At 39.7% G+C, this 19,167-nt stretch overlaps 1 pseudogene; it reads left to right on the top strand.

Moving 5' to 3' along the window:
- The first annotated feature begins 14,223 nt into the window (after nucleotides 1-14,223).
- On the top strand, nucleotides 14,224-14,382 carry LOC116638402 (annotated as a pseudogene).
- Nucleotides 14,383-19,167: the final 4,785 nt, after the last annotated feature.

Below are 19,167 nucleotides of genomic sequence, written 5' to 3'. Positions count from 1 at the left end.
TAAAATTAAAACAAAACAAAAAAATAAACAAAAAAAACCATGAGCACCAGGCCGTAGGTACATGGAATTCTCTGGTGAATACTGGCTGGGACAGCTGACATATGGGTTATGTTGAATCCTCAAAAGCATATACTGTATCACTTTCTTAAGCTAGGAGGGCTGTAATGACTCTCTTGGGACAAATAAACATTTCCTGTGAGGTCCCTACTTGCTTAATTGCTAGCCTTGAGTTTTAAAATCCTTGCTACCCTAAGTGAACTCATTTTAATAAAATAAAAATTTTCAGCTTTTATTAGTGCTTGTTGGAGAAGGCCAAGATCAAATGGGAATTGAGGAAGAACTTGTTCTCTCATTGAGGCAACATTTGTGAGGTAAAATAGACCAGGGTAAGTGATTAAGAGTGAAGATTCTGGAGCCAGACTTCCGGGCTTTAAGTCCTAGCTCTACTACTTGCTTGCTTTAAATCTTGGGCTACTAAGGCAAATAAACTCTCTGTATCTCTGTTTCCTCATCTACAAAATGGGGATAATGATAGACTGAATGAGCTAATGCTTATAAAGCAGTTAGTTTTTGCATATCAAAAGTACTTAATAAATGCAACTGTCCATTGGACAGAGCCCCATGCTGGTACTCTTGTTAATTTCAAGTGATCATCTGCCTTCAGAACCAGGTTGATTCTACAGGCCTAATCCATGATTCTCCTTCTTTCTTGAGGCTGGTGCTAAATGGTTTTCTGATGCTAGATAAGGGGTGTGAAACCCTTGTTTATAGAATGTAGATTAATTCAATGCTGCTTATAGAAGTTTATGCTGCTTATAGAAGTTTACTGAAATGTCTCCTGAGTTCTCATCCTTGTTTATAGAATGTAGATTAATTCAATGCTGCTTATAGCTATGTTGGGAGAAAAACATAAGACCATTTTTACAAACACTTTCAGCTCCACTGGGATGGTGTACAGCAGGACCAGAAAATGATTTGTATAATAACTTGACTTATTAATCAAAACTTTTCCAAAATAATAACATTAATGCCATGATACGAGACACTTTCTAATCAACACTTTTTTAGCATCTAGATCCCTGAATCACAATAATATGAAATGTTATTGAAATATAACTGATTCCCAGATTGTGTCCACTAAAATATTTGATTTTGCTCAGTAATTTATTACAAACAAAACTAAAATTCATTTGCTTTTTTATTTCTAAGTTACCCCACCTAGATCCAAAAAGGATTTAAGAATACTGAAAAGTGTTTGTTGAATATGTTTAAAAAATAGGAGTTACTAGCTTTTATCATCTGTGGCTTTCAGTATTAATACTTGATGGAAAGAAGTCAGTGATATTTTTCTTCTCAGTTTCATTCGAACACATCTTTGCTGCATGTGTTACTCATTATATCCAACAGAAACTGGGTAAGAAACTCTTTCCTAAGGAACAGAGACTTGTTAGAAAACTTGGGATTAAATAGCCATGTTCTTTATTTTTAGATTATGAACTAACTATAAATTGACAGCAAGTGGTCATGTTATCATAGTCTTTGACACCTCAGGGGAGGCCCTTCTTTCTGACCCCACCCAATCTTCAGTTCCTCTAGTGTGTTTGTGGTTACTCTTTTCGTAGTTCAATAACCAGGTTCCTTAGACAAGAGATGAATGTGGGGGGTGGGGGGGATGAGGGTTTTTTTTCCCTTCATACATACCAGGACGTTAGTACATGGTGATAGTCTATGTTTCTTTGCTACAGAACATAATAAATTTGAAGACAATCGAGGGAGTACAGGAAACTTGGGTCATAGTCCTACCATCCAGCTAACTGTGGGAACTCAGACCACTTTGTTTTCTTCAAACCCTGCTCTTCATATGTTAAATGAAGAGGATGAGCTGGTTCTAAACTCTCCTTTCTAACTGTTGTACAGTGATCGTAAGATACTAGGAATCAGCAGAATTGTAGATCCTATAGCAGTTATTTTACACCTTGAGTGGATAATTCTTTAAAGTTATGTTTACTTTATTCATATAACACAAAACCAAAATATGGAGGTTTTAATATATTGGATATCCGATGCAGATGTAACCAAAGCTTTTCATTCTGTTTTGTATCATTTTAGTGTCCTACTCTTATTAATATGTGCCCCTTGACTTCTATTTTACTCATTCTTGGAGGTAGGTGCATTTATGTATTTATTTGTTTTTTGTATAATGTGGGAACATATAAGTGATTGAGAAGGAATATAGTCTTGTCAGGCAAGTTGCTAAAAATTAATATGCATTAATTCAAGAAATTTTTATTCGGTAATCTAGTAAATAGGACTAAAATAATTCATAACACACGTGGCTTGCCTCAAAGAAGCTTATGGTCTAGTGGGGATACAGAAAAGTAAATGGATAATTATAAAACTGCACAATACAGGTGATGGTTGGGGAAAGTATGGAGTGCAAAATGAGCATAGGTGGGCACCTAATCCAGCCCAGGGACATCACTGTGGATGTGCCAGAAGACATGACATGTGAGTGGATGACTGGAGTTAGGCAGAATATGGGATTCTTTCTGGCAGAGTAAAGCAGCATGTACAGGAACCTAGAGGTGAGAGAGAACCATAAATGTCCGGGAACTGAAAGTAATTTATAATATGTATCTAAGGGGGAGGGGGCAGCAGGAAGAGATGAGGCTGCAGAGGAACGCAAAGAATTTGAGTTTGATCCTGAGGGCAAATTGGAGGGTTTCCACAGAGGAATAACATATAATACTAACATTAAAAAACAAATGAAACAGGGGCGTTTGGATGGCTCAGTCGGTGAGGTGTCTGCCTTCAACTCAGGTCATGATCCTGGGGTCCCGGGATCAAGCCCCAAATTAGGCTCCCTGCTCAGCGGGGAGTCTGCTTCTCCCTCTCCTTCTACCACTTTCCCCCTACTCATGCTCTCTCTCTCTCTTTGTCTCTCTTTCAAATAAGTAAATAAAATCTTTAAGAAAAATCAAAACAAATGAAACGGAACACTGACTGCAGTGTGGCAAATGACTTGGATTTGGAGTGGGGCAGAACTGGAGGCAAGGAGATCAGAGTGCTGTACCAATAAGCTAAGGTAGAGGTAATGGTAGCAGAACCAAAGGGGGAAGCACTAAGGAAGAAGAAAAGATGGATTCAAGGAATATTAAGAAGATAAAATCAATAGGCTTTGATGATTGATTCATTTAAAAAATATTTATTGGATTTCTGTGTCCAAACATTATGGAGTAGCTGGTGTTACATATACCTGCTTGCTGTTAATAACTATGAAATTGGTATATGTGCTGCCGAAGCGAGCACAATAACTATGAAATTGGGACAAAATAAATAAAATAGTATCTGCAGGTATTACATAGCAGCTCAGTGTTGGGCTACAATGCTTGGGAAAGGGGAAACCCACGAGGTCAGCTCTAGATTCACATACTTCCTCCCAAAGGACATTGTCCAGACTATCATGTGGGGAGAGAGAACTCAAGAGAGCATCAGTTTTGCCAAATGAAGGATGTGTTTGTGGCTGTTCCATTGGCTGATATTTGGATTTAGGACATCAAATATGGGAGACCTGCAGAGAAGAAACTCAAGAAATCTGAGTGGAAATTCTTCTCAGGTCCATGGTCAACTCCAGGACTATATACGTGTGGGTCAGAATTCCAAAAGGTCTGGAAGAGAGCCTCCTCCAGAAGGATGAGAACTCAGGAGACATTTCAGTGCAGGGAAGATGTGGGAGTGCGAGCCTACCCAGAGTGAGGATTCCCTGATGAAACCCCTAGACAGTTAATTGGATCCTAGAAAGCACATGGCAGGAGTCTTATGTCTTAAGAGTGAAAGTAAAATGAGAATAGAGTATCCTAACAAAGCCTAAAGCCAGCTCTCAATAGGATAAGCTACATCTGCATCTGCAGTAATGTCGTTGCCCTGTCATAGACAAAACGCAACCATCTTGAGAAGAGGACAAATCGTGCAGAGCCTCCAACATGTACTATCCCCAAGGCTGAGCATTCAATAAAAAATTATTACACGTGCAAGGGGGGAGGAAAAACATCTGATAATGAGGTGACAAGACTATAAAAGTGAACCTAGAAATAGTGCTGACAAGAACTTTATAGAGTTTCCTATATGCAGATACTAGTTCAGCTGTGTGCAAGACAATCTCTGAACTCCTACAATTTATATCTTAGAGAAAACAGACAACAGACAAGATGGATCAGTAAAATATTGAGTATGTTAGATTATGAAGAAATGCTTTGGAGAAAAAGAAAGCATGGCAAGGAGATAGGGAGTATTGAGAGGGTGGGGTTTATGTGGGGGGCCAGGAAAAGCATTAGTGTATTGGGCTGATGGAAAGGGAAATTAAAAGATGACAATCATGTTTTGAGCTTGTACTTTTATATTGCCTGGAGATGGACAACACAAGAGGAGGAGCAGAATTGTTTGTCAGAAGATGCTATTTTGAGAATGCTTAGTGTGAGATGTTGGTGAGGCTTTAATTGGACACGAGAATTTGGAGAGCAGAAGATGTCTGTTCTAGAAATGTTAATTTGGAATTGATGAGCATACGATAACAGCTATGACTAACAGATAGTGTAAAATGAGAAGGGAAAAACCATAAAGTACTTCAGGATTTAAAATACAGACATGACCAAATGAAGGGTGGCAAGTTCAGGCAAAAAAGACCGGGCCCTGCGCAGAGACCACTTCCAAAGATGATTCGGTGAATTGAGACTGTTCCCCAGACACACCTTGAGAAGAACAAGCTGAGAATGGCAGGGCCATATTAAGGAAGGTGACACATTAGTGTCACCTCCAGGACAGTAGATTGCCCCTTCTAGGACACTTGGATTAAATGTGGGAAGCAGGCTGCACTGATACCCATGAAAATCTCAGACCCTGCCAGGTCCACTGTTGTCTCCTGTATTGTCACAACTGGAAATATAAGCTCTTGGTTGGTACCTCTGGGGACACCTTTCAGTTCAGAGTGCCTGCCTTCCACAACCTCCACCCCAGCATTGACCACAGACTAGGATAGAAGGAGTCTCAGAGGGGGATATCCTTGGGACCTTTGTAGCAAGACCAGGTTTCTATGAATGGGGAGGGGGGGAATGAGCCTCACCCAGGGACAGGTCCCCCTGTGCCTGACACACACATGCAGAAGAAGGAAATGGCATGGCCCTGCCATGACCCTCCAGGTGTGCTGTAGGGCCTGGTGAGCCGAGAAAGACCTGAGCTCCAGGCTGCAGTCAGCTGGTCAACATCCCCCATGTACTGTGTAAATAGCCTCCCTTTCTCTGCATCAAGCAGAGCAAAGGAAGGCAGCCTGCTGCCTTCCTCCCCCAGACCAACTGATGTTAGCCCCAGTTGCCAGGTGCTGGTTTGTATTGGAGACGGAACCCTCCTTGGGGTTCCGAGTGGTCACCGGTGGCCCAGCGGACACTGGCAATTGGAGGCAAAGCTTGGAGGTCCTTCGGAGACATGGAGGGCCAACTGGTGACCACCAAAATGTCTCCCCATCTGGTCCTGGAGCAGCTATGGACTGCTCTGGTGGTGATGTATGAATGTGTGACATGTGCCAGGAGTCTCTGGGTTTCTCCGGGAGATCCTGGTGTGCACTGTGGTGATGGCGTTCATAGTAACTAGTCAACACGGTTTAATGAGAGGAGAGGGGCTGCTCAGGAGGTGTTTTGCCCAGGGTGAAGTGTCTGGGAAAGGCGTGGAGGAGGTGGGACCAGAGACACAAGCCTGTGAAGCCCTCATGTCATCTGTGGGGAGAATGGAAATCCCAGCTGGTCTTCGGTGCAGCACATGGTGCAACTGCTTAAGGAAGGTCAGAAAAGCCAGCCTGCTAACCTTTCCCAGGTGAATGATGGAAATCCTGTCTTGGGAGCATCATGGGACCATGGAGAACCCCCTGGGAGGAAAACAACAGATGACTCCAATGACAGCCCTGATCTGCAGGGACATCCAGACCCACTGGTCCAAGAAACCACCAGCTAACTGCAGGTGCAGAGTTCAGGCAAAGGCAGAGGAGAAAGGAAGACAGGTGCTCCAGAATCCAGGGGGACAGCGGGACACCAGCAAGGACGGGAGGCAACTCCAGACCCTGGGCCAGACCATGCCGAAGATGCTGCATGGGCTGGAGCTCATGAGATGTCATGCGGAAGGTGGGGGCTCAGAAGGAGAGGAAGCAGGAAGGCAGAGACTGGCAATGGCCCTGTCCACCTGTCAGCAGTCCCTCAGAAGGGCACCACTGACCATGGCGACTTCAATGTGCCCTTGGACGGTCCCGACACAGAGAAAGAAGAGCTGTCCAGGGAAATGTGGAGGAAAATCAGAGGACTGCAGAGCTCACAGGACAAATAATGCACCTCCAAGCTGGGGAAGTGTCTTTGCCCTTTGAAAATGCCCACCTGGAAAGTGAGATTCAGAAGCTCCAGCTGAAGCTCCAAATACAGCCTGAGATTTGTGGAGAGCATGTCCTGTAACTAGAGAGAAAGTGGGCTGAGGAGGAAACACACCATGTGGAAATGGAGAAGCAGCTCCCCAAGGCATGCAGGAGCAGAATGCCATCCATCACACCTGCAACCTCTACAGGAAGATGGCCGAGGACCTGGGTAGAGAGTTGCAGAGAACCACCTCCTCTCACGAGGAGGAGGTCCTTCTGTGTGAGGAGGGAAGTCAGAAGAGCCGGAGGGCCACTCTGTTGGCAGAGAGAGAGCTCCAGGAGCTGAGGAGAGAAAGCCACGGCCTTAGGCAGAGGCCCCATCGGGCCAAGGGTCCAGCCAAGGGTCCAGCAGAAGTTTACTCATGCACCTGCTGCTCCTCCTGCAGCCCTCGAGGGCCAGGGGCTCCCCCTGCGTCCCCAGGTGCCCCAGGAGAAGCATGGGTGCACTGGCCAGGCTCTGACTCAGCTTCCCAGTAGCCAGGCCCTGGACGCCCACACCCAGGGCACAATCGCTCCTGTGCTTCACCCCCAAGCCATGGCCATTGCTTTTTAAGTTTAGGTCAACCCTGTTATTTAGTTGATGCTACATAGTTCTCAGTGACGTTCCCTCTAGCAGATGAGTGTGAGATGCTATTTTTCAGTAAGTGTTTATTAAACATAAAATAAAATAAAATACAGATATGAGACCTAAAAGTGTATCAGTGAGACTAATAAATGACTGGATCGATGGGATGATCCAGTAGAACACATTGTCATGGAAGTCAGATGTTTTTCCAGGAGGAAGTGGTCAGCAATACCAGGCGCTGATAAATCAAACCGTTTTCTTGGATTTAGAAACAAAGAACTTGGTAAAAATTGATGAGACTTATGATTAAAACGGGAGGCAGGATTCAGAGGGCATTGAGATGAGGAGAAAATAAGAGGTATATTTGTTAAGATATAAACAACTCTGAATCTGGCTTTTAAGGGCGCTAGTTGAAGAGGATTGTCAGGTTCTGGGAGTGAGAAGAGTGTGTGTGTGTTAAGAATGAAAGACTTAAACACATTTAAGTGTACTTACACTTTTTGAAGGACTACTTAACTATGCAATGTAGATGGGAAAAAGATGAGAGCATGGTGATGTCTAGATTAGGTACATGGTATTTTAATTTCTAGGATGATTCTCTAGTGGCACTCTTGAGTCACAGAGGAAAATTTTAACTCTTGTTTCACAGTTACTCAAGTGATATTAATGTCAAATCTTGCACACCAGAACTTCTAGCTTTATCTCAGATTTTCTCTCATTTAACTAGTTATAAGTAGTTTTATTTAAAATATTTAAAAAGATACAAACTTTATGGCAATTTTTCTTTATTTAACATTGGCTCAAGTGAAATTTTAGTGTAGCTCAGTTTATTTATATCTGAAATTAAACTAAAAACATTGCTGCAATCACTGTTTGTGAGATTGGAATCTCAAAATTAATTTTAAATGGATGCATCTTTTGTTATGTACATAGTTAAACTTTCCTTTGTGTTTACACACATTATTCTTTGAACAGATCTTTAAAATGTTTTTCTCAGTCTTCTTTAACTACTGAGCCCAAATTACAATCATTGGTATTTTAGTCAGTAATTGAGTATTTCCAAAACTTTTAAAGATTTATATGCTAATGGAATTTCTTCTATTAATGGATGTATATGGACAATGTGTACATACTTTTAGAAGTCCATTATCTTCATTATTCAAGTTCAGGTAAGAAATATTAATTCAAGATGGTCCTGATTAAACTTCCAGGAATAAAGTGATAAAAAATCCTAATATTTCTGAGAACTTGTGCCATAATATCCCCCCAAAAAAAGGAAATTTTGAAGGACATTTTTATGTTAGTGGAAATGAATTGTGACAAAAACATACTCATTGAATGTATTAAAATTGAATGTATTAAAATGGGCTTGCCTCTGACAAGATAGACATCAGTACTAAGAACTGATAATTATTACAGATTTACTAATAGAAATACATATTTTTTCAAGGCTCACCAGCTGATGTTTGAGGCATTCAATTTTTCAGACTAATTTGGGAATTTTTTCCTGAGTTTTGATGGTTTTACAGTTTGTTATTCATCTTGATATCTTCTGCACTGAAAACATCTTGTTATCCTCAAGTGTCTCTTTATTCATGAATGGAGATCATCAAGAAAGATAAACTATTCCAACAAGTCATTTTGAAGAACTAATTATTGTTTTATTATACTGCTAATGCTCAAAGTGATCATATGATGCTTAGGCTATCTTGGTTCTGATAAACTTGAAAACAACCAAAAGAATTTAGTGGGAATAATGACACTCTCTTATGTTGCTTGAGGGAGTATATTGAACAGGGTGACTTGCTGTGCTCTTCAAACCAAGAGGGGAGATTATTCTTAACAGGGCACAAAACCAGATACTGATCTGTGTTCAGTTTAGCATTTCTGAAAGTCTAGAAACATCTTGAAATATATAGTTTAGTATGTGGTTTATATTTCATGAAGTTTATATTCTAAAGACAAATGTGATTCATTACTTGGGAATTAAAGTCAAATTTTCACCTCAATAGGCTAAAGGTAGTTTAGCACATAAATACCTCTTCTGAAGGAACTTACATGATTGACCTGGTGTAATGGAGTATTTGGATTTGAAGTTAGACTCCCAAACTTTTCCTTATGTGGATGGAGGCTGAAGGAGAGAAATACACATCTTTTTTACCCTGCTGTCCAGTAGTTGTTTTCATCTGAGGTGTGGTTGCTTTCCAGCCACAGGTGGTCTGACCCAGTGGCCGTGCCTCCCTATAAGTCATTAAACCAAGGCTACTGAAGGGAAAGCTTCACTCTCCCTCCCTCCCCGTCATATCTTATCAAGAGTACTAGTGGGTTCTTTGTCTTATACTTTCAGGCCTTTTGGAGGACACTAAATAGCCATGCTCTCAAGAAATTAGTCTCTGATTTCCATACAAGGACTAGGTCTGATATGGGGAGTAAGAGTCAGTCAGTTTACCTGCTTTTGGGAAGGTATTTTACACAAGGTCTGCTGGATTATAATTTTGTGCTGCTTGGAATGGAGATTCTGAGCTTTATGTCTTTGTATACCAGTTTCCATGTGTCCCTGGATTTTCCTGGAGTTTTGTGGAAAGACACATTAAAGAAAATTACAGCTCTTTACAACTCTTCTGTGTGCATAAAAGTGACTAATTAATCCTTGGTGTTGGTGGGCCCAAGAGAATGAGTGTACCAACAAGTCATCCAGTCAGGCATCACCAGTAATAAAGGAACCAGAAACGTGTTCTTGTAATTTAAAGCCAAACCTGACTTCAGTTTAAAGACGGCTCCTGATCTAATTGTGGCCTTGCTTATGGTAGTTAATTTTATGTATCAAGTTAACTGGGCCATGATGCCCAGATATTAGGTCAAACATTATTCTGAATGTTTCTGTGAAGGTGCTTTTATGGATGAGATTACCATTTAAATCTGTGGACTTTGAGTAAAGCACTCTCCATAGATGGATGAGTTTTATCCAGTCAGCTGAAGGCCTTACTAGAATGAAGATTGACCTTCCAGGGCAAGAAGGAATTCTGGCAGCAGACTGCCTGTAGACTCAATTTGCAATTCTTCCCTTCGTCTCCAGTCTGTTGGCCTCCTCCATCAGATTTTGGGTTTGCCAAGCCTCCACAATCAGGTGAACCAATTCCTTAAAATAAATCTCTCTATATACATATATCCTGTTGCTTCTGTTTCTCTGAACAACCCTGGCCCATTATGTAATCATACCATTACCATAATGCCTGGCACATGAGAGGAACTTAAAATTATTGAATGAATTGATTAATGAATAAAAATATATACCTGGAATTTTATTTGAAAAAAAAATAGCTCAATATTGAATCTTGAGGTGATAAAGAATGGTTCTTGACACCTTTGAATCCAAAAATTGAAACTAAGGTGCAACCTTCCTTGCACTTGTTAAACTTGGCTTCAAAAAGATGTACTAGTTTAGGGAACAAAAGATCTGCATTCTAGTCTTGGCATTGCTTATCATTAGCTTTGTGACCCTTGATCTCTCTAGGTCTCCAGTTGTTTCTTCAACTGTAAAATGACAGATGTGAGTAAGTTGATTTTTCAAGTCCCTTCGGTTGTAAAATGTCTTAATTCTGTAAATTCCTCTTATGGACCCTGCTACTGTGGTTATTCTGAGTGTATCACTAAATCCCATGGACTCCACTAACCAGCTGCCAGTGCAGTGATATCGTAGGGCACATCAAGTCCTAAGAGTTACGTGGTTAAGGGAGAAATAAGAGTGCTGTCACTGAATGCTACGGTGTTTCCTCTCCCCAGTAGGCACTGCAGAGAAAACTTGGAGACAGCAGAAGTTTACTACATTTACAATTGACAGATGAATGTTAAAATCCCTCTCACATTTTTCTTTGAGAGTAAAGGAAAGAAGGCCGCATCACTAAATTGTATCATGAATAAAAGTTCTCTCATTTACATTCATTGCCTTGCCTGCCCAGGAACTTGGTTATTTGGCAGCAACTTAATGTCTGGAGAAAGCTATAGGTTATTTTGCAACCCACATTTAATAGTATTGTCTAACAAATCTGATTTAATCTTTTCATTTTGTTGTCAATTTGAGAGTACAACACCAGCTCTAAACAATAAAATTTTAATGACCGGAACAATATTTTATGTTTAATCTCCAAACATATTTCTTTTATAGGAAATTCTGTGAATTTTCTGTCATATACATTGAATGGAGACATTCATCTGAGCTGAAAAAGAAAAGATCATTGCAATTGTGAATCTTGTCAAAGGACAAATGAAAATGTGTTCATTTTGGAGAAGGCATAAGTTACAAAGTGCCTGCTTTTATTAAAAATCACAGGAAAAAAATTAAATATCAGCAAGATCAACATTAATTGGAATCTCAGGGTTTTTTCTCCCCCTAAAATAAAGTTGCTTTTTTGTTGTTGAAAACTCAATATTTGGTAGCAGAAAATATAGACAAAAGAACATTTCAAATAATGAGAATCCCACCCACCCAACAATAGCTATGCTTAATGCATTGGTGTTTATTTTTTCGTAAGGTTTTTTTATATACACCTGTCCCCCTTCCCAACTCACAAACACAAATCTGCACATAAACCAGATGTCTTCAAGACTGACTAGTCTGGGGGTGCCTGGGTGGCTCAGTCGTTAAGTGTCTGCCTTTGGCTCACATCATAGTCCCAGGGTCCTGGGATCGAGCCCTGCATCAGACTCCCTGCTCCGTGGGAAACCTGCTTCTCCCTCTCCCACTCCCCCTGTTTGTGTTCCCTCTCTCGCTGTGTCTCTCTCTGTCAAATAAAATCTTAAAAAAAAAAAAAAAAAGACTGACTAGTCTGTGACATCAAACTGAGGCCATTTCTCCTCTAATATTAAAATTATGAACTTCCAATCCTCCACATGACCATAGTTATAGAACCCTTGTCTTTCCTTGCATCTTAATGTTTTATGGGATTGGCCAAGAATCCCAACGTTTTTGACTCAAGCTGGAGGAATGCTCTCATGCATCTCACCTTGATGCGGAACCTGGCCGGCCCTTGGCATGCCCCATCTGCCTCCCTGTACCTACTTCACACAGCATTTCCTTGGTTTGCGGGAGAAGGAGGCACCTTCCCTGGGTGCTCAGTTCAGTTATGGACATGCCTCTCCCAACCTGATAAGCCTCAGAGGATTATTTTTTTTTTCTTCTCAAGGTACACTTCTAGGTACTCAAGTGACTGGATCCGGCGTTAGCTTTACACTGTTGGCAAAACCAAGTCTCTTCTGATGGCATAGGTCAAGTGTTGAGAGAAGACCCTAAGTCCAGACCTGCTGACTCTAGCTTCCTAGGTTTTTTTTTTCCCAGATTCCAGTTGTTCTTTCTTCCATTCAGGTCTCAGCCAGGGCGCCCCCTGCTTCAAAAGAGCAGATATTTGAATCACAAAATGAACTGAATTTTAACATAGATCCTTTTTCTTCTAGAAATTATCTTGACTCCTATGTAAATTTGTGGATATCATTGAATACCTGGGGGAAGGGGCTCATCTGCGTCACCAATCAAGAGCATCTCAGAGATGGGCCTTGCCTTGCCAAATATACCTAATTATCATTTTTTCCTCTGAACATTAGCTAGGTACCGGTCTTGCAGGAACATTTCTGCTAGGGAAGATGGGTAGCATAATGGTTACATAAACAACCACTGGATCCAGATAGCTCACATTTAAAGCTCTGCTCTATCATTTGCTGGCTGATGACCTTGTGAAATTTACCCAACAGCTGTCCCCATCAATAAAACAGGGCTGATGACAATTGTACCTTTCTCATATGTAGTTATGGGGACTAAATGTATGAATACTAACATTGTTCCTGGTTCATAGTGAGGGCTCAATTAACATTAGCCATTACTGCTTCAGTGATTGTAATAATTAAAAGGGCTTCCAAAAGTTATTCCATCCAGAACAATCAAAAGAGAAGTATCATTACTGAAGCTAAAAAATTGATAGTAAATTTTAAATATCACTTTTCCATTATATAAAAAAATAAAGTCTTAATCCCTTGGTGCCCTGTTTTGCACCATTTAATTTTAAATGTTGTTTTTTTAAGCCCATACATTTTTGTAGTTTTTCTACAACTCCCCACAATATATTGTGAAACTCTTCTCCTTGTCAAACGCTATACTTCTATAATATTTTAAAATTTATTATCCTATTTATAGAACTATATTTTATCAATCACTTCTTGTTTTCTTGTTTCCAGTGTTATAAATGTTAATGAAAGAAGGTCTCATGAGTAGGTGGTCACATGGCTTCTTAATTATTTTCTTGAGACAATACCAGAAAAGAAATTTTAAAGCTTTAAAAATATACTGCTAAATTGCCTCCAGACACACTTACTAGTTTATACCAGAGTCAGTGGCCCTGCCCCTTCACCAATAGAGAGCACTTAAAAACTAAATGTTTAATAATTTGATAGAAAAAGCATGTTGCCATATGTGTATTTCTTTACTAATAGGTTGAATGGTTTTTGTAATAGACTTTTTTTTAAAGATTTATTTTAGAGAGAGAGGGAGAGCATGGCAGGGGGGCAAGGAGGAGGGGATAGGGAGACGGAAAGGGAGAGACTCTCCAGCAGTCTCTGCTGAGTGCAGAGCCTTAGGTGGGGCTCGATCCCATGACTCTGAAAGCATGACTTGAGCTGAAACCAAGAGTCAGACACCCAACAAACTGAGCTACCCCGGCCCCCCTAGACTTTATTTTTTAGAGCAGTTTTAGGTTCACGGTGAAATTGAGAGGAAGAAATTTCCCATATATCCCAGCCCCCACATATACATAATGTCTGTCACTATCAACATCCCCCACTAGAGTGGGTACATTTGTCCCAATGATGAACATACACTGACACATCATTATCACCCAGAGTCCATAGTTTATATTAGAGTTCACTGTTGGTGTCACGGTAGGTTTTTAATCTATTCTTTTTCAGTTAGTTATGTTCCTAGCCTATTTTTCCTTTTTTTGCTTTTTTAAAAAGATTTTTTAATTTATTCATTAGAGAGAGAGAGCACGAGAAGTGGGGAGGGTCAGAGGGAAAGGGAGAAGAAGACTCCCCGCTGAGCTAGGAGCCTGATGCGGGACTCGGTCCCAGGACCCTGGGATCATGACCTGAGCCGAAGGCAGACGCTTAACCAACTGAGCCACCCAGGCACCCTTTCTTTTCATTGCTTTAAAAGAGCTTTTTATATAGCTTTGCGCAGTGGCAGTATCGTAGCCAGTGAGGTTTATCCGAGGCACGATTATTGCTAATTGAAAAGAGCTTTTTATATATATGTAGGAGAGTCACAAGTTTCCTTAGTGCCATCAAGAAAGAAGGAAATTTAGCTTATTAATTTTCTATAACTAGTCCAGTGTTTCCCATGAGCCCTCACTCTTGGGGAAGTGGACTGGTGAAAGTTGTGGAGAAGCAGAACTTAAATTTATCAACGAATGTATCTTAGGTCTAATTTAAACATTTATTCTTTAGATTAATCTTAAATACATGCTCAGACTTTAAGGTATACTTTCCTTCTCCTTGCTCTTTCACCAAGGCGATACCTGATATGTTTGTGTATTGGCAGGGATAGGTATTTATGTGATCCCATAGGGTACGGGGGTAGTCTGACAAAGGGTACAAAGGTATTTGTGTAATCATCTGTGACGTTTATTATCTATCTAGTTACTTGGCTCTCTGATGGAATCTTCTATTGATGCTGAAGCTGGTCTCTTGCCTTGGTCAGGGTCTGGTGACCCCCTTGGCTGCCTCAGCTGGAGCCTTGTCACATTCCATCTAGCTCTGGCTTAATTTCTCCACTCTTCTGCCTTGGAAACATTTTTATCTTCAGCAAGAGCCAAAGGAAGCCTGGTACTATAAACTCAGGCTCTTTTTCTTCCCAACCACTTCAGGAGGCCATTTTTGTCTTTTTCAGACTTTCAAATTGGGAGTGGGGGACAAACCTTTCCTGCTTATGGCTTTTCTCTTTATCTTTCTAAAACCTCACTCCTGTCTGGGATTTTGGTTCAGGAGAGAAGAGTTAGGATACTTTTATCTGATTATTTACTTCCCCTACTTTTTTCTTTTCCACACTCAGGTAGGGTAGAATTGGCAGGTTTTCTTTCACTTCCTGTCTAGCTGAAACTTTCTTTGGAACTCCCCTCATATTCTGTTCCTGGGGGTAAGTTTTAATCATGGAAGGAGCCCTTTGCGCCGAATCCGCTAGTTTTGGCAATTAGAAGTGGAAACCTTGAGGCAACTACAAACCAGAGCCTATACAGGGCAAAATGCATTGTTTTGGTATTCCCCAGATACTATTCATTTTATAAATATATTTGTACATATAGATTCAGATGTTCAGATCAGATAGAATTGAGGTCTCTTATGTAGGTTACAAATGTTTATGCCCCATTTTTTCCTTTTCGTAAAAAAGTTATGTTTCTTATAGTAGAGAAGTTCTACAGTTTCATGTAGTCGATCTACCAATTGCATGTTCTATGGCTTCTACATTTTGTAAAACTTAGAAAGCATTTTCCCTCACCAAGGAAAAATTATGTTCACATTTATTTCCTTCAAATATTTTTTGGCTCAATTTTTTTTTTTTTTTACTTTACCTGGAGGCATTTGGAATAAAGTGTAGTATAGCCATATATATTATATACATGATAGCAATCTAAATCTAAATATATATATATATTTATAAATACATATATATAAATATATATATTTGTAGATACACATATCTACACATGTATATATATTTAATAATCAACTCCAGCTCATTATATTTATTGAACAGTCCTTTTTTTCTTACTAGTTTGAAGTATACTAAATTCTTATTTGCTTGTCTTTGTTTCTACCCTGTTCCATTAATATACCTGTGTGTTCCTTTCCTATTTCAACAGTATATTTTTAAAGCTAGCTTTGCAATATTTGAATATCTTTGTTCAGGTTCCTTCCCTCATTGTTTTCATTTTTCTGCATTTTCTTGGATTTTTCATGAATTTCATTCAAGAGATTTCTAGAATAATATTTACTTTACCCCAAAATTGATTGTCATTCTATTTGGAGTACATTAAATTTTAAGATTAAGTTACCTTAAAAAAACACAAAATCTGTTTTTTTGATAGAGCTTGTTAACACTCATTAATTTAGGGCATGGCAATAATTACCTGAATCTCTACCCTTCCCATCATCCAAAGTACAATTTAAAAATTGCCAGGTAGACTAAGGTGTCAAGGTTTATCTAGACAACAAAACCCAAGAAAATATTTATGACTTAAATATTTGGGAATTGGACAAAAAATTGTTTTGCCTTATATTGTCTAGATAAATAATGTAAATTTATGTATGTACATGTATAAATTCCAAGATTCCCTTCCTTCTGATTTCAGAAAGTGTTAGTGGTTTTCCGTTATTATACCTATCAAGTTCCAACACTTTACACTTTCATCTGTTTTAGCGATTTCAATAACTGAACAAATAGAGTATAGAGGTTGACTATCAATTTTACCCTAGCTTTTGCTTTTTCCTCTATTTTCTTATGTTTTAATTATATCAAAATTTTTTTATGTGACCTCTAAATTATAGTTTTCTTTCAGTCAATATTATCCTTTCAGGCCTAAATTTATGAAAATAACCCCACATTAATCAATAGACTCATTTTCTCCTGTGAGTATGGATGGATAGATGGTTGTATTCCCTTTGAACTAAATCTTTTCTCTCAAGAACTACCTATGATATGTACCTTGACAATGAAGATTGTGTTTATTGGAGGGACTTTAGGGTGTTGGATTTTGCACAGTCTCCTGTAATGACCTTCTGCACTGTGAAGAGTCAAGGTCAACTCATTGGCTACTTTGCCACTCTCATCCTTTGTGCCTTCCAAATACTTAGGTTTGAGTGAATTGAGAGGGACAAGGAGGGGCTGATGATTCGGGTGATGTGTGGAAAAGTCATCTGTAAGAATTGTAGAAGTTTGTAATCATTCATCTTAGAGCTCACAAGCAAAGTAAAGGATCTAGCCACTTGACACTTATACCCCTTCATTGCTCTAAACATTTCTCTTGGCTCAGTATTGGGAAATAAAGGAGCAGACCAGCCAAGCTAGAAGGGGGAAAAATAATGAATGCCAAGGGATAACTTGACCTGAGGAGCATCCAGATTAGCCATTCCATCTTTAGGTGCCACCAGTTGGAGGCAAGTGATTGTAATTTTTCACTCATCTATAAGGATTTCTATGATTTTATTTTCATCTAAAATATTTTTGCACTAATCCTTAGAATACTTAATTTTACCAAAAAAAATAAAACATGATTTCTTCATATAAAGTTATATTCTATGCTTTTAGCACCTTAAGTTATTTTTAATGAAAGAATTATGTTATAAGTTTTAGCTCATGGCAATAAATTAGCAAAAACTGAGTTTACTTGGTATATCATAACCACCCACATTTAGCACAGGTGTTCAGCAAAAGATTTAGGAACTGTTTTGGAAGCTCTCATTAGCTGAGATAAATTAGCAGAATATCTATACTATTAAACTGTTCAAGTACATATTTTCTTTCTTGATCATTTTGTAGAGGTCTCATAAATATCCACAGCTGGCATGCTTGTCTTTCAGGAAGTTCTTAAATGTATCAGTAGTACTAAAGCCCAGTATTTTAATGGTTCTAAATGTCAGAGCAGTTGGCTGGCCATAGGACATTGAGCAAACCCAACCAAAGCTCCAACCCACCAGATGAACCTCATTTCATCCCCAAGGCCCTTTTGTTTCTGAAGCAGTTCATGGGATCTGTATAGACCAGAGTGGTTTTTCCTAAGGGAACTAATTGCTTATAAGAACAATGATGAGGGTAAATTTGAAGTCTACCATGACGTTTCGAGCAAGAGGAATTAAAATAGCAAAAATGCCACTGCAAAATATAAGTTATGCTGGAAGGGCTCAGGCTTCCAGGGAAAATCATTATTTTAATCAAATAACGATGGGAAGGGTTCCACATAAAGATGTCAGATGTTACGATAGTGAGTTAACTTTCTGATTACTTGCCAGTGTGACAGTCTGAGAAGGCACAGGCTAGGAGAGGACAGAGGATAAGTTATCACATGCTGACACTCTGAAGCCACTTTGTCCCTGAATGGAAACATGAAGTTAGGATGTGGACGCAGAATGAGAGAGATGAACTACTGGAAAGGAAAATGCTTTCTTCACACTTGTGGCAAGGGAAACCCTGACCAATAGCATTTGGACTAAAGAGTTATACAGTGTTAAAAAAAAAAAAAGTTATATAGTGTGAGTCAGAGAATAAAGAAGCCAATGTGAATATTTCAAACAGGGAATTTAATATTGGACACTGTTTATGTAGGTGATGTAAGGGCCAAGGAGCCCCATAGGAGATGGTGAGCAAATTCAGAGATTAACCACAGCAGGAAACCGCCAGACCCCTAGGACTGGAGGGGCAGAGAGGAGGTAGTGTTACTGGAGCCCAGAGGCTGGGACTGTGCAATAGAAGCTGAAACCACAGAATGAAGAGCTATTTGCTGGGAGATGGAATCAGAGAGGAGACTCAGTGAAGACTAATAACATCCTTGGAGGCAGAGAGAAGGGGAGAAGTACTCTGGCCTCACTCCTTAGCTGGCCCTCCAAACTTCCATCATTGCCTCCCATTGGCCAAGCCTACCTATATGCCAGAGGGCAAGGGAGCCTGGGAAATGTGTCTTCTTGTAACAAAGAGCACAGGAAGGGCACGATTCGAGCAGATCTGAGCAAAAAGAAGCACAGCCAACCAGCCCATCTTGCCTTACCTCGTACAGAGTATTTTAAATATTGAGGGCTGCCTCCTAAGAAACTTTGGAACTGATGTTTTATGTTTTGGAACATAAGTACCAGTAAAAATGTTAATATTTCTTTCTGCTCTGTAACTGCAATAAAAAAAAATACAAATGCTATTGAAATAAGAGAATTTGATGGTCATCTAAAATAGGAGCACGTGAGTGTTCAGTGGCCAGACTAGACTTCAGTCTGCATTTCCCTCTTCATTTTTTTACCTTGTCTGTATCACCATATGCTGCTTATCTAGTTGTCACAAAGCTGAGCATCTGCAAAAAAGAATAGTTCTGCCATTTTTAAAAGAACAGATGAAAGTTTTCCATGATGCAAG

Source organism: Phoca vitulina, unplaced genomic scaffold, assembly GCF_004348235.1.
Source record: "Phoca vitulina isolate PV1807 unplaced genomic scaffold, GSC_HSeal_1.0 scaffold1, whole genome shotgun sequence".
NCBI lineage: Eukaryota > Metazoa > Chordata > Mammalia > Carnivora > Phocidae > Phoca > Phoca vitulina.
Note: the sequence above shows the minus strand (reverse complement) of the source record. Positions and strands in the feature narration are given on the sequence as shown.